Raw genomic sequence first — 16986 nt, forward strand, 5'->3', positions numbered from 1 at the left:
ACAGCCAGTATTTTTACCTTTCACTCAACATAACATTGTTGGTGCCGCCCATGGACCCAGGGAACTATCACCTTGTTCAAGTGGCTGTATCTGAAGGTTACAATGAAAGTGATGGCAAAAACTATGAACAAAATACCAGCCACACTTTGAGAGAGTTCTGGAAAGCCATCACCATCAAGGATACCATGATGAACTTTGGTGCTAGGTGGAAGAGTACATAAGGACATAACAATGTTTGCCATCCCCTTTGGCCTAAGATGGTGCATGATTTTATTGGCATCGAAAAGGTGAAATATGTCAGGGATTGCATTGAACCACCTCATAAGGTGAGAAAGAGCTAGGCTTCTAAGAAATGGAGGAGGAGGATGTGGAGGAACCCCTGAACAGAACATAGGAAGACCTATCATCTACGTATTTCCTGGAGATGGCAGAGATGGTGAAACATTAGGAGGAGGAGGAGAAGGAAGAGGAAGACATTGAAAATGAACCTCATCCAAGGAAAGAGTGAACCATGAAACAGCTGAAGGATTTTCTGCACCATGTGAAGTAAGTCATCCAGTGCTGCCATGACTACGACCTTGACATGGAGAGGGAACATGGATATGGCTGGGAGATAAGACAGCTCGCAACTACTCATTGGAGGCTGCCCAGTAAGATTATCAGAGCAGAAGCAGCAGTCTTTCATGGATTACAAATATTATCTTCAACCTCTCTAGGTTAGTTAAAAAACAGTATTTTTGTTTATTTAGAGTGAAATATATGAAGAAATTAAAGTGTGGTATGGAGTTGAACAGTAAAGAAACAGTTTGATGTAGAGTGTGATGTGGTGGATGTTGAAGAAAAGAAGTTAAAATGACTTACAAAATGTGAAAAAATTTCTATGTGAAATTGAAAGAATTTCAAAAGATGTGGTGTGGTGTGGTATTGTGTCAAATGTTAAATAACTTTCAAAACAGAGAACAATTAATGTTTGGTGTAGAGTGAAAGAATTTTAAAAATTGTAATATAGTGTTTTTTTGGTGTCAAATGAAAGAAACCCTTAAAAGAATTCCCACAATATGGTAGATTGTGGTGTGGGATGAAAGAGTTTCAGAAAATGGAGAGTAGTGTGTGGTGTTGTGTCAAGTGAAAGATATCCCTAGCCTTTAAATAGGCAAGACCCTGAATTAACACCGTTTAAAACAACATGAATTGAATACCCCTTATGGGATGCCTGCCTGGTAAACGGTAATACTTTTAAGTACATGCACTGTACCATATTGTTTTATTCATACAGGCGATGTGCAACCAGGGTCCAATGCTATGGCATCAGAAGCTGAGTCAGTATCAGAGGCTGAAGCAAAGTCAAGTGTTGAGCTTTTTGAGGGCTAGGGGCATGGCATCGCAGTTGACAGCCATGCAGCATCATAGGCAGAGTCTGGGTTGGGTGATGAGTCATTTCATGAATAAGGTGCAGATAGCTATCTGTTATTTCTGTTTGTATATTATTTTTGTTGCTTTGACATTTTGTGTTATTTGGTGCATTATTCATTGACATAAAGTTATGAGCCTTATTTTGAGTATTTTTGGCCTAGGGCCCACAATCCCCTATTTTCATGGAAATTAGTCACAATATATTGCGAACTGAGTCAGCATAGATACATTTGGTATCTGTTTTGTGCTGTATCATGACCCACCTGTACCAAAATGATACTCAAAAATATGTGGGAACCCTTCAAGAGAGATGGAAAGACTACATTGTGCTTATAAACAAAAAATGATTGGAAGAACCGCAAAAACATCTGATAGGAACCTGGATAGGTGGTTAAAAACAGTTTCAGATGAATCCAAGATTGAATGATTGGAAGAAGCTCAAAAACATTTGACAGGAACCTGGATAGGTGGTTAAAAAAAGCTCCAGATGAACCCAAGATTGACAGTTGTGCAATGTTCATTGTGGCAAAGAGAAACAGTATTATTATTCAGGCAAGATATGCATTGAGTAGTATGTGACAGCCTTGCCTAATGGTAGAACCTTGTATTAGGTGCTTATAGGTTGGTAGGCTGTACCTGCTCTGGTCTTCCTCTCCTCCTTGCATCTTTGATTACCTGTATATCAGTCTGTATATCATTATCCCATTCCTGAATTAATGATGAGGATCAGGCACAAACAGTCTTTGCAGTATCACTCACCTGCATACTCAACTCATGCTCAGTTTGTTAAAGGGAAACATGGACCTCCCCTCATATAATAGTGCTTTTTGCTTTTCAATATACATTCTAATTTCGTTCAGGTTAGACCAGTGTCTCTATTTATCCTGCTGTGTAAAGAAATGTTTTGTACTGTTTTATATGTTTTAGACAAAACTTATAATCTGGCATACATTCAACCCAGTCATACCATCATAATAGAATCATCTATACACCATTCTAATGATTTTGTGACATAACAAATCCTTCTCACATCTTTGTTCATCTCCCAGTTCATCCTCCAGATTCCTATACTTCTCGAAGATTGCATACCCCATAATTGGTCAAGGGGGGAGTGGATTTTAAATTCCCAAGATGTTGAAAAGCTCAAAACATGAGTGACATGTAAGATCATATTATTTTCCTGATGTTTTCAAAATATTCTGATATTTCCATAAACTTTTGTTGTTGTTGTTCAGGTGACTTCAGCACCAGGGTATTTTAGTGAATTTATTGCTTTTTGAGTTACATTGATGTTGAATTGCTAAAATTGGTTGAATTCTTATGAAATTAGATATTGCTGTTCTGTAATTTTGAATGGTATCTGAGACCTTACGGGTACCAAAATACTACAATTATTATACCAAAATACTACAATTATTATAGGACTAAGGTCCTAATGCAATGAAAAATTTGTGGAAAGAGAGGTTACTGTCTGTTAGGGCAGATATGTATATGTTTGATGTTACGGCAGTCCCAATGGTGTTGCACAGATGCAAGGCTTGAGCTAGGCATAGATGAGAAAGGAGAGAGTAAATTAAATGTGTTGGAACTAAAATGTTTGAGGAGTGTGTGTTATGAGGAAGGTTATGTAAATAGAAACTGTTTGCATAAGAGAGAGGTGTGGTAGTAGGAAGAGTATGTTGAGAGAGGTGGAGAGGATGTGCTGAAGCGGCTTGAACATGTGGTTAGGGATGAATATGAGGGTATACACATTGGAAATGAAAGGAACAAAGAGAAGTGGGAAACTTAGAAGTATATAGAAGAATGGAGTGAAAGGTGCTTTGAGTCATTAGGACTTGAACATGCAGGAATATGAGAGGTGTGAATGGGATAGTGCAAATTGTAGTGATGTTGTATACAAGGGGAAACTTGCTGTTGATAAGCCAAACAAGGGCATATAAAGCTATCACAGGAAACCATGGAAAGGTCTTTGGGGCTTGGCTATGGGTAGTGGAGCTGTGGTTTCGATGTATTATACCCAACAGATCGTCCATCATCTGTAGCTACAACTATGTTCATGTCTCAAGTAGGTTTCTCAAACTGTGAGGGAAAATTTATCTTTGTCAAGGTTTTGTCATTGAATTATAATCTTCTCAAGGAACTTTTCATTCCAAAAGAGCCCATTCTGCCCTTGCTATTGATTGTGGTACATCCTTGAAGCTGTAGGAGCTCGTGGAGAAAGGTTCCTTTGGTTATATGATAGTAATTATAATGCCCAGCATAGACAGGGTAGCCATTGTAATGACTAACCGCCTTGAGGGAAGGATGAGCAGTTGGATTAACTATGGGCTGACTGCTGCACATAGGATTTTAACCCATGAGGGCCTATGTATGAATTTGTTTTCAAAATCTAACCACTATACAGGAGAATTTATGAGACTTTGGTGACCCTATTTGAATTTATATAAAAGTATGGCGATCAGATTGGGGAAGAGCCGTGTGGTTTCAGAATTGGTAGAGGATGTGTGGATCAGGTGTTTGCTTTGAAGAATGTATGTGAGAAATACTTAGAAAAGCAAATGGATTTGTATGTAGCATTTATGGATCTGGAGAAGGCATATGATAGAGTTGATAGAGATGAGGGCCTATGTATGAATTTGTTTTCAAGATCTAACCACTATACAGGAGAATTTATGAGACTTTGGTGACCCTATTTGAATTTATATAAAAGTATGGCGATCAGATTGGGGAAGAGCCGTGTGGTTTCAGAATTGGTAGAGGATGTGTGGATCAGGTGTTTGCTTTGAAGAATGTATGTGAGAAATACTTAGAAAAGCAAATGGATTTGTATGTAGCATTTATGGATCTGGAGAAGGCATATGTTAGAGTTGATAGAGATGCTCTGTGGAAGGTACTAAGAATATATGGTGTGGGAGGCAAGTTGTTAGAAGCAGTGAAAAGTTTTTATCGAGGATGTAAGGCATGTGTACGTGTAGGAAGAGAGGAAAGTGATTGGTTCTCAGTGAATGTAGGTTTGTGGCAGGGGTGTGTAATGTCTCCATGGTTGTTTAATTTGTTTATGGATGGGGTTGTTAGGGAGGTGAATGCAAGAGTTTTGGAAAGAGGGGCAAGTATGAAGTCTGTTGGGGATGAGAGAGCTTGGGAAGTGAGTCAGTTGTTGTTCGCTGATGATACAGCGCTGGTGGCTGATTCATGTGAAAAACTGCAGAAGCTGATGACTGAGTTTGGTAAAGTGTGTGAAAGAAGAAAGTTAAGAGTAAATGTGAATAAGAACAAGGTTATTACGTACAGTAGGGTTGAGGGTCAAGTCAATTGGGAGGTAAGTGTGAATGGAGAAGAACTGGAGGAAGTAAAGTGTTTTAGATATCTGGGAGTGGATCTGGCAGCAGATGGAACCATGGAAGCGGAAGTAAATCATAGGGTGGGGGAGGGGGCGAAAATCCTGGGAGCCTTGAAGAATGTGTGGAAGTTGAGAACATTATCTCTGAAAGCAAAAATGGGTATGTTTGAAGGAATAGTGGTTCCAACAATGTTGTATGGTTGTGAGGCGTGGGCTATGGATAGAGTTGTGCACAGGAGGGTGGATGTGCTGGAAATGAGATGTTTGAGGACAATATGTGGTGTGAGGTGGTTTGATCGAGTAAGTAACGTAAGGGTAAGAGAGATGTGTGGAAATAAAAAGAGCGTGGTTGAGAGAGCAGAAGAGGGTGTTTTGAAATGGTTTGGGCACATGGAGAGAATGAGTGAGGAAAGATTGACCAAGAGGATATATGTGTCGGAGGTGGAGGGAACGAGGAGAAGTGGGAGACCAAATTGGAGGTGGAAAGATGGAGTGAAAAAGATTTTGAGTGATCGGGGCCTGAAAATGCTGGAGGATGAAAGGCGGGCAAGGAATAGAGTGAATTGGATCGATGTGGTATACTGGGGTCAACGTGCTGTCAATGGATTGAATCAGGGCATGTGAAGCGTTTGGGGTAAACCATGGAAAGTTCTGTGGGGCCTGGATGTGGAAAGGGAGCTGTGGTTTCGGGCGTTATTGCATGACAGCTGGAGACTGAGTGTGAGTGAATGGGGCCTTTGTTGTCTTTTCCTGGCGCTGCCTCGCACACATGAGGGGGGAGGGGGATGTTATTCCGTGTGTGGCGGGGTGGCGATGGGGGTGAGTAGGGGCAGACAGTGTGAATTGTGTGCATGTGTGTATATGTGTGTGTCTGTGTGTGTATATATGTGTGTATGTTAGGATGTGTGGGTGTGTATGTTTGCATGTGTGGATGTGTGTGTGTGTGTGCATGCGTGTGAGGGTGGGTTGGGCCATTTCTTTCGTCTGTTTCGTTGCCCTACCTCGCAGGCGCGGGTGACAGCGACAAAGCAAAATGAATAAAATAAATAAATGGCGATGGGAATGAATAAAGGCAGACAGTATGAATTATGTACATGTGTATATATGTATATGTCTGTGTGTGTATATATATGTATACGTTGAGATGTATAGGTTTGTATATTTGCATGTGTGGACGTGTATGTTTATACATGTGTATGTGGGTGGGTTGGGCCATTCTTTCGTCTGTTTCCTTACGCTACTTCGCTAATGCGGGAGACAGCGACAAAGCAAAATAAATAGATAAGTAAATGATAAAAGTATGGTTGTTGGTAATGTAAAACAGCTCATAGTACTAATCAAGGAGTTTTGTTTGACAAAGCACACTCATATGCTTTTACAGAAGTGTTTCCTTATTATAGATGTATATCAGTGTTTTAGGAAGGTTGTGAAATGTATCATTTGTGTAAATTGTTTAAGCATAATTAAGAATACTATGGGCTATTTTTACTTTCAAGGGACTAAGAGAGTCAGAAATACTGTAAAAATGTTTAAAGCATCATTCTTATTGATTAAGTTAAGTATATAGGGGAAGGTCAGATGCTTCTGTTGTTTCCTCCCTCTTTCTTTATGCTCCTTCTATGCAAATTTCCCAATACTATTTTTATTTATTATCTAACTTATATAAACTTAGGTTTCACACCCATCCAGCAGAAATGGGATGATTACACCTTTTTCAAAGCTTCTTTCATATTCCAAGCTTAAAGTTTTTTCATTCAAAGTTTTGAGTAAACCTTTAGTTTTCTCCCTTTCACATTGTCTCTCAACTTCAGCTCCCCCATACCATCCTTACCAAGTTTTACTCTCGAATATTTAAACTCATACACATACATTTTTTTTTTCCATGCAAACTGATACTACACTGTGATATCCCATACATTTCAAAAATTTACAGTGTTACATTTATTCTTGTTCACTTTCAGCATCCTTCTCCTACATTTTCATAGAAACAGCATGCCATTCTTTCCAGCAATTCCTCTGATTTGACTGGTAACAGCAGCAGCATCTTCACACAGTGAACAGATCATTGAGAGTTTTAGAAGAAGAGCAACCAGAGAACAAAATATGAAATTGAGCAAGGAACTTGTTAAGATGTAAAGAAATGCTTTTACAGTTTAAGAGTGGTGGATGAATAGATCAGAATGATTGAGGACACTATTAATGCAGACAGCATACATAATTAAGAAAGTTGTATGATAGTAGAAAACTTTCAAGAGATGGGGCCTGAGGAATTTTAAGGTCCCCCACCATACAGTACAAATATGTAATTGCATGTATGTGAATACAGAGTAACTGTGGTAAATTCCATTCTGTTTCTTCATGATTAACTAGTTCATCAGAGTCATTTCAACTCGTCTTCATCTCGCATTATACCCCATCCTTAAAAAGGTTAGATAACCACGAGGTCAGACAACCTTGTCAGACTCCAACATATTTTTCAGACAACTCATTTTTTTCCACCACATACTCTCACACATAGACCATTTTTGTAATGAAAGCTGTTAATTTTCTCATATGCATTTTTCAAATCTAAAACCCATGTTTCTCTCACCTATAGCTGCCTGGCAAGTTAATGAGAATCTCCTTTGATATGGAGATTGGCAGTCTCCTCCTCTCCATTATGGTGAGATTTACATATCTCATCCTTCACCAACCACCCAAACAGCAGTCTTAGCTCTAGCTTATTCTAGAACACATGTGCAAAGACCTACCTCCATTTGATGGTATTATCATCCTGCCAGCTGCTTAGCTGTGAAAGTTGATCTCATAATGATTATCTGGTCTCCAAGCACATCTGACAGGCATATCTGACATTTTTCTCTTTTCAGGTGGTGTCTGGGTCCATTTGCCGAGACTGTTTTGTATCATTTGGCAAGGGGCGTATATAAGATATTAAATGGATATTTTCTAGATACTTAAAAACTTCCATTCATTTTCTCATGTTATTTATATTGTAAGCTAGTCCCTGTCAAAAAGCTTAGGGCCCCAGTCCTTTCTAAGGATAATTCATAGACATGAGCGTTTTTTAGTGTTCATTGTTTTATCTAGAATGGAGTTTATAGATACATATTCTATGTATTTATCCCTGGGGACAGGGGAGAAAGAATTTTACCCCTGTATTTCCAAAGTCTTTGAATCCCTTCTCCATATCCTTAAACATTTCGAAAATTTGTCTTCTCTTTGATCACCAGTATGGCTTCCGTAAGGTGAGACCCACTGGTGATATTCTTTCCTCTCCTACTAATGTATGGTCATCATCACTGAAAGATTTTGGAGAGTCATGTGTAGTCATCCTTGACATATCTAAGGCTCTTGACTGGTTGTGGCATTGGTGTCTCATCTCTTAAGCTCCATTCTTTTGGCTTCGCTCCCTCAGTTTGCTCCTTCATGTCTAGCTTCCTCTTTAGCTGTTCTACCTCTGTGGCTGCTGATGGATCAGCCTCCAACCTTTTCTCCATTAACAGCAATGTCCCTCAAGGTTCTGTCCTGTCCCCTACATTTTTCTCCTTTTTTTTTCCAGTGATTTCCTCTCCTCCACAGATAATCCTATGCACTCATGTACTGATGACTCAACACTGAATTCGTCCACATCCTTCAGTTTTTCTACCTCTTCTCTTGCATGATCTGCATCGTGATACAGCTTCCTTAATATACTCAAACTCAAACAGGATATCTCAGTGGGGTAGACAAAATCTTGTTAAGTTTAATGCCTCCAAGACCCTGTTTCTACCTCTCTCTCTATCAGGAACTCCTCTCACCTCTTATCTCTCCTTTGACTGTTCTGTAATTCCACCTCTTGACTCACTGAACATACTTGGTATTACTGTAACATCCACTCTTCTTGGAAACCCCACATTACAGAAATAGCTAAGTCTGCCTCTAAGAAACTGGATGTCCTTTTTAAATGTTGAAACTTCTCTTCTGAACAGTTGCTCTGGGATTGATTCATCCCTGTATGGAGAACTGCTCTCACATTTGGGGTGGTTCCAGCTCTGCATCCTTACTTGTCAGAGTTCAGGTGAAAGCATTCCACCTTATAAACTGTCCCAGGCTAACTTCTTACTTATCAAAGTTGAGTTGAAAGCATTCCACCTTATAAACTGTCCCAGGCTAACTTCTTACATGTCAGAGTTGAGTTGAAAGCATTCCACCTTATAAACTGTCCCAGGCTATCTTCAAAACTTGACTTCCTTGCCCTACTCCACAATCTTGGTTCACTTTCCCTCTTCTATAGGTATTACATTGATTTTTGCTCCCAAGAGGTGGCTGCTTATGTGCCCACACCACTAGCTAGACTGCGCAATACTCGGCATGCTGCTGCATCATGTGATTATCGTGTGGCCATCGGCAACTCAAGGGTGGACTGTTTGAGACTTGCTTCTTTCCTTACATGTCGAAGCTCTGGAACTCTCTACCATCTCCTGTCTTTCCCAATAACTATGACCTTGTGCATTTCAAAAGACAGGTTTTTCACTTTCTCAAAAATTTGCAGATACTTTCCCTCTTTTCTTTTTCTGCTTCATAATTCCCTCAATATTCTAGTTAAGGCCTGGCCTTAATGTGGACTTTTGTCCATGACTGGAGCCCTCAACATTAAAAAAAAAAATGGGTGAGAGTTGGAGGCTGGAAACCCTCCCCTTCTTGACCCTGAATGTTTTACCTCTGAGTAAAACAAATCTCAAGGATAAGAGGGCCCAATGTTTTGAGAATGTCTAAGAAATAGATGATGGTGCAAGAACTAAAGAATCCAGGCAGTGGAAATGAGCTTTTGGAGAGGAGCATGTGGTATGACAAGGTGGAATGAATAAAGTAATGATGGGAATGGCATTACTATAGAAACAGTTGTGGGAATATGTGAAAGATTGTAAGGAAGTAAGATCCCAACTGATGAGGGTAGAAATGAAAGAGGATTATGAGATACAGGCAATTATTAGTGCTTGTGTGATAGGCCTGAGGAAGGACAATAGAGAGAGTTGAGTGTTCTAGGAGCAGCTGAGTGTGTGTCAGCAGGTGTGAGGCAAGGGATTGGATATTAGTGATGGATGAAACAAATGCAAGAGTAAGAATGTGGCAGTTCAGGGTATTATTTAGGGGCATAGGGCACCTAATATTGTGAATTAGAATGGCAAACAGCTTGTGGAGTTGTGTGCTGAAAATGACTGGTTATCGGGAATTTCTGATTAAAAAAGAGGGACATGTACAAGTATATGTGGATGAGTACGAAAGATGATCATCGGGCATTAGTAGATTATATTCTTATTAAAAGGCTTTAAAAAGAAAGATTCTTTGATGTGAATGTGCTGAGGTGGGCAGCCGATGGGATGTCTGGTCTTTTCCTGCTGGAGGCAAGGCTGAAGAAGTGTAGAGGTTTTCAGAACAGAGAAAATTATGAGTGAGAAGAGGATGATGTAAGTAGATTTTAGAAAGAGAACTATGTGAATGAATACCTTAAGAGATTGAGAATAGGTGAGAATAAATGAAGATAGGGGAGTGGGTGAGAACTGGGAGGTATTAATCCTCGGTAATGGATTCACACATAGGGCTCCACTGTCCCTAATCTGGACCTGCTTACTCTAGAATGATTATTTCATTGGCCTTGTGGACAGTCAGGGAAAAATTCCCTTGAATGTGCTCTTGGATGGATTCCTTCAAATTTGAGTTTCTCTCTCTGGGCATCATGTCACAGGCAGCGGTTTAGGCTTCCATTCTACAGGGTTCAGGGAGAGAAAGAAATTCAGGAAGAACAAAAGTCCTTACACTTAAACATTAGATGTGTGCATTCCATGGTTCTTAAAGAAATAGTAGTAGCCAAGACTATTTGCACATTTTTTCCCATATTATAAGGAATATGCACTTTTGGGGCCAACATCCTATTGCAATTGATATCCATGAAACAAAGAGGAGTTCACTTGGATCCTCTCTTTCGAGTGAATTCTTAAGATACAGGTTGTACCCTTCTAATCCAGCACTTTGTGTTCCGGTAGATCCCATGGTTCAGCACATTTTGAATATGTTGCCATTAGTTTGTGGATCTGCTACCAGGGTAGCTTCTGTTAGCAGTGCTAAGGTGCCAAAATCTGTTTACACTGCAGTCATGCTAATTAACAGTCCTGTTAATTTCTTATATTCAGTTTTTTGCTGAAAATGAAAGCCAGAAAAGTTTAGTTTTGGAAAACTTTGAATGGTGCTAGGAGTACCAAATTAAACAGTGCACTTATAAAGTGGTTTAAGCTCCCATGTGATGGAGAAGGCCAGTTTTTCATAGAGAACTAAAGCTAGACTATGACTGTGAATATTTGGATGGATGGTTACACAAGTTTAAGTGGAGACATGGAATTTCAGTACATATCCCTGGGGATAGGGGATTAAGAATACTTCCCACGTATTCCCTGCGTGTCGTAGAAGGCGACTAAAAGGGGAGGGAGCGGGGGGCTGGAAATCCTCCCCTCTCATTTTTTTTTTTAATTTTCCAAAAGAAGGAACAGAGGGGGCCAGGTGAGGATATTCCAAAAAAGGCCCAGTCCTCTGTTCTTAACGCTACCTCGCTAACGCGGGAAATGGCAAATAGTTTAAAAGAAAAGAAAAGAAGTGTGTGCAGTGAAAAGCATAGTGCTGACACAGAAGCTGGTAGTGTTAAGGTCATATTAAAAGAATCATTAAAAACTTCAATTCTCTATTAAACAACCAACAGCATTATGTACAGGGCAAGAGAGAGTATACAGACCGGCTGTCTGGCTGGGACTGACGTAGCATGAGCTGGTTGTCTTGATGATAATAAAACAACAATAGTAACAAGAGTCGACCAAGGCCAACTACTAACCTATGGTCATTTGTTACTTTATTTACTTATCACAAAGCTGCAACAAAGTTTGTGGATGAATTTGCACAGTTAGCGGCAGTAGAAAACGTAGCCCCGAACAAGTGTATAATGCAGACGAATCTGCCCTTAATTGGCATCATGTGCTATGAAAACTCCATGCCCAAGATACTGGCCCAAGATACTGCTAAGTCTCCATCTGGGGTTACTTTTGATGTGATGATAAGAACCTTGTTTGGAAGCATTTAATAAAAATCTTGTTTGGAAGCATTAATGGTTGAATTTTTTCTTGTTTCAAGCTTTGTTCTACCTTTGATGACAGCAATATGTATGTGGAATGAGCTGGCAAGATTAGGGGTCAGGCATATATTTACATAGGGAGTTCCCTAAGGGTTTGATTTCTGTTTTCTGACATTTCCTGTGGTCCAGTAATGGCCAGTTCCCACCGTTACTGGATTAAAGAGGTTCAACGTGTATTCCAACTCTGTGAATATCTATTTTATGTCAGCTATAGTCACTCTGACTTTCGATAAGAATGTTGCTTGTAGTTGCCTTGTTGGGATTTGGAGCAGTGGAGCCAGAACTACCAAATTTTCCCAAAAGTTGAGGTGAATTTTCTCTAAGATATATGATTTTTTCAGGTTAGCTACCTCGTTAGTTCTAAGTGAGATTTTCCTGATGCATTGTTCAGTTGTGCATTTCCTCTTGTCTGATTCTACTGTGTTACTTAAATACCACATTTGGGGTCGGCAACTTTGTATTACAGCACTGAGTTTTTTGTATCTTAAATTTGAAATTATAAACCCCTTTTTGCATAGAACTTAGGAAATGTGTTATACTCACTTGCTTCATAATGTCCATATGTCTTCACAGACAGTTAGTGTCTAGCAGATTCTAGAGCATTTTTCATCTTCCCTGAATGATTGTTTTCTTAGGTTTTTGAAGTTCCTCTTAATTCATCTACAAAGTCCTTGATGTCCACCATCATGGTCTTTGGTTTAAACTTGTTTTGGCACCCACTTAGGAATTATATTTCACATTGCCTTTCATGAGGACCTTTTTTTCTCTCCCTTGATCACCCGTGTGGGAGTTGCCAAAGATCTTGGCTTTGTTAGTCATGAAATGTCCTCTCTCCAAGCATTAAAATCCTCTCATATAATCTTATACATCTGAAATCTCATTAACTCCAGGATTTCAGAACATGCATATGTGATTTGAAACCCTCAATTTGCCCTTTTCAAAGAGCCCATGTATGAAATTTGTTATCTGTTGATTAGCATCTCTAAGTTTTCTAGTTCTTCAGAGGTTAGCAAGAGATCCCTTTTTAGGTGTTCCCTGATTGTTTGAATCATTTTTCTGAATGAACATTATCACTTTGAACTAAGATTGGTTTTGTTGACTCAATCAAGCCTCTTTGTCAGAGCCATGTCAAGCAATATACTGCCTTGCTTTCCTTTGATGAGAAAACTTTTTTCTACAGCACCTCTAGTTTGAGGGGGTACTTAGGAGATAATGGGTATTCAGTGAGGTGAATAGGAATGGTAAACAGCTTGTGAGTTGTGTGCTGAAGAAGGATGGTGATGGGGAATACCCCATTTAAAAAGAGGGACATACATAAGTATACATGGATGTTTAGGAAAAATGGTAAGAGGGCATTGTTGGATTGCATACTAAATGAAAGGCATGCAAAAGAGAGACTTTTGAATGTGAATGTTGTTAGAGGGGCAACTGGTGGGATGTCTGACCATTACCTGAAGAGGTTAAGGGTGAAGATTTGCAGGTGCTTCAAAAAAGAGGAAATTATATGTGTAAGTAAACTTTGAAAAGGCGTGTGAAGAAATATCTGGAGAGACTAGGTGTAGAATGGCAAAAAATGAGAGTAAAGTGAGTGGATGAGGAATAAGAGATATTTTATGGTGGCATGTGCAAGAGAAATGTGTGACATGAAGAAGGTGAGAGGTGGGCAGATGAGAAAAGGTAGAGTGATGGGGTAACAAAGCAAATTTGCTAGTGAAGAATAAAAAGAGAGGTGTATTGGTAATCCTTGCAGGGAAAGAGTGCAGATGATCAGTAGATGTACAAGAGAAAGTAGCAAGAGAGAAAGATGCATGTGGTTCAAAAAGAAGGCAAATGAGATGGGAGAATGGTATGTTTTAGGTTGATAGTGTGAGTGAAAACAAGAGAACAAATACAAACATCAATGAAAGAGGCAAATGGAGAAGTGGTAATAAGTAGTGATGAGGCGAGGAAGAGATGAAGTATTAGATGTGTTAGATTGTTAGAGGATAGGGTGGCATATGTAGGGTGTTTGGGTCGGAGAGGTGTGTAAATTGAGAAAGATATGGAAAGTGCTGTGAAGAAGGGAGAGGAGGGAGTTGTAATGTAAATATGAAGGTGATGAAATTGACGAGATAGTTGGGAAGTTTTGATAACTGTTTCTTTCCATACACTTCAAAGCTTTAGAACTCTTTAACCTTTCATATCTTTCCCAATAACTATAACCTGGTGCACTTTAAGTGACAGGTTTTTCACTTCAAGATTAATTGATACTCTCCCTCTTATTTTTCTCTAGGTTTTTCACTTCAAGATTCATTGATACTCTTCCTTCCTCTCATTTTTCCCTTCCATAATCCTCTGTGTATTTTGATTAAGGCCCAGCCATGATGTTGACTTTTGTCCATGACTGGAGCCTACAATTTGAAAAAGAAGAGGGGGGGCTGGAGTAAATGAGAATGGAAGTTATCTTGTGGATGTCTGTGCTTGGAGAGGTTTGTTCCTTCAAAACACTTTTTGCAGCACAATACATTTCACAGATATGCTTGTATAAGAAATAATAGAAGGAAAAAACAAAAGGATTTATTGATTATGTGGCAGTGGATGAAATGTGCTGAATGCTAGAGTTGTAATAGGATTCTTTGGAGATTCTGACCATTTTGCAGTTCTTGAGGTGAGGATCAGGAAGAAGTGGAGGTATGGAAAAGAAAGGTAAAAGTGTTGGCAAGCAAGAAGATGAATTGGACAGAATGCAAGGAGGAGTAAGAAGAGTAACCAAAAGTTTAGAAAAATGAAGGGTAAAGACGAAAGTAGTGAAATAAAGAAAGGATTAAGGAATGGCATAGCCCTCCTGACCCTGATCTACACAGCCAAGACATGGACATGGAATGAGTCAAAGGTCAAGAATCCAGGCAGTGGAAATGAGATATTGGAGAGGAGTGTGTGGTATGACTAGATGGAATTGATAAAGAAATGATGTGTACGGGAGATTTGGTATGGTAGGAAATAAATAATGGAGTGGCAGAGTGGATGAAACGCTATACAGTACTTTCAGGTGATTAGGACCAGTGAAAAAGCAAGTAAGGGAGTTTACAAGGATAGTATATGACAATACAATTTAAAGGGATTGGAGTAAGTGGAACACCACCACATGTGACTTGGGAAAATAAGTGGAAGAGCACTGGAGGGAGAGAAATAGGGAAAGTGAGATGATGGATGTGAAGGAGGATTGTAAGGACGGATAATTTAGAGATTTTTACCATGGCTACTTCTTGATGAGAGTTCTTGAAGGGAACTAGCATTAGAAAGATGAACAGATAGATTCCCATATAATTGCTACATACATTCTTAGCACCTTTTCCTTTGCATAGCCTTCTGCTTCCATGCTGTATTGATTATCAAATACATCATTCCATCACCCTTTCCCCTTCATATTTCAACATTTCAGCTTTAGTCCCATCAAATCTAGGTGCCTTTCCCACCTTCATCCTCATTATTGCTTTTTAACTTTCCTCTTTGCTATAAGCCCCAGCAGTTGTATCCTTTTTCTTATATCCTCCATACTTCCTTTCTTGCTACAAGCCCCTGCACTTCTATCCTTTTCCTTCCATCCTCCATATCTGTGCATGTAACACCTGCTACCATTTTTCTTACATTCATCAGTTCTTCAGGATAATCTTTCCATTTTCCTTTCATTTCTTTCTTTTGATTCAGCAACTCCCCTAATTTTTACATTTACATTTCCACTCTTGCATCCACCTCCCCAAACTTTATACTCAACTTTCTTCTAAAATTTTCATCTACTCTCTTTTTGCTTTCCTCTCTCAGCTTGACATTCTTTTTACACATCATATATTATCCCCTCCTCATTTGCTGAACTTCCAGTTGTACATTCCTTAAGAGCAGTCTACCATACCACTGGTACATTCCTTTTGAGCAATCTACTATATGCCTTTTTCGTCTCTTCCACAGCATTTCTGATCTCATCCGTCCATCATGTATTTCTTCCTGTATTCTTATATCACACATCATGTAGCCAACCACAAATTTTACAATCCTTAAAAGTCTTTTTCTAAACATTTTAAATACATGATTTACTCATGACTGCATTTCTGTGTTTATCACACTTTCATCTAAACCTTGTCACCCTTCTTGCATTCCCTCTGATTCATATTCTCACTTACTCACACTTTTACCTCTCCATTCTTCTGTATACCATACCTCTTTTTCTTCCTGCAACTCACTTCAGCAATGATTTCAAATTGGTTCAAATCTCCAAAGAAGCCTCTTACAACTCAAGCATTCAGCACAACCTTTCTTAGTCTTTTCATTGCCTCATAGTAAATCAAACCCTTTTGATTCTGTGTTAAGTATACCAAGAAAAGTATATGTAAGAGTGTTGATTCATAGAGTGATGAAAGTGACTAAATGCAGAATAAGTGATGAGCAAGGGGGTTTTAGGAAAGGTAGGGGATGTGTGTATCAGATTTTTGCAGTGAAAATGACTGTAAAAAAAGTATCTAGTGGAAGGTAAGAAGCTGTATGCAACTTTTATGAATCTGGGGAAACTTTGTCAGAGTCAAGTGAAATGCTTTATGGAATATGCTGAAGATATATGGAGGAGGGGGAAAACTGTTGGATGGTTTGAAACCTCCTATAAAGGAGAAAATGCTTGTGTAAGAGTAGCTGGAGAGATAAGCATGTGTTGTGAGGCCAGGCTGTTTGATGTCACAATGGTTTTTTAACACAAATATAGATGAATTGATAAGAGAGATGAAAGCAATACTTGCAAAAAGGGGATTAGAGATGGAGTGTGGTGATGAGGTGTGGTGGCTAGGTTTAGAGATGGAATGTGGTGATGAGGTGTGGTGGCTAGGTTTAGAGATGGAGTGTGGTGATGAGGTCTGGTGGCTAGTAACAAGCTTGTTTGCAGATGATACTGTTATTTGCTAATATTGAAAAGGAGTTGTAGACGGTTGCAAGTGTGTTATATGGTGTGTAATCATAGATGATTGAAGGTAAATGCAATTTAATGGTGTTTGAAAGGAAGCAGACTAAAAGTATAGATTATGCAAAGCCCTATAGAATGAGAAAGGAAAGTGTA

General features: G+C 39.2%; 1 protein-coding gene across 7 annotated transcripts in view; it reads left to right on the forward strand.

Annotated features, from left to right (window-relative positions):
* LOC139756506 (uncharacterized) overlaps positions 1-16986 on the forward strand; it is a 202044-nt gene that overhangs the window by 80996 nt on the left and 104062 nt on the right. Inside the window, exon 5 of one of the 7 annotated variants that reach the window (XR_011714369.1) lies at positions 1277-1544. The exons of the other annotated variants lie outside the window; for them this stretch is intronic. The gene's annotated coding sequence lies outside the window, so the exon portion shown is untranslated. Of the gene's footprint in view, positions 1-1276; positions 1545-16986 lie in introns of those variants that run through there. 7 annotated transcript variants of the gene reach the window in all.

The sequence above is a fragment of the Panulirus ornatus genome, chromosome 22 (assembly GCF_036320965.1).
Source record: "Panulirus ornatus isolate Po-2019 chromosome 22, ASM3632096v1, whole genome shotgun sequence".
NCBI classification, from domain to species: domain Eukaryota; kingdom Metazoa; phylum Arthropoda; class Malacostraca; order Decapoda; family Palinuridae; genus Panulirus; species Panulirus ornatus.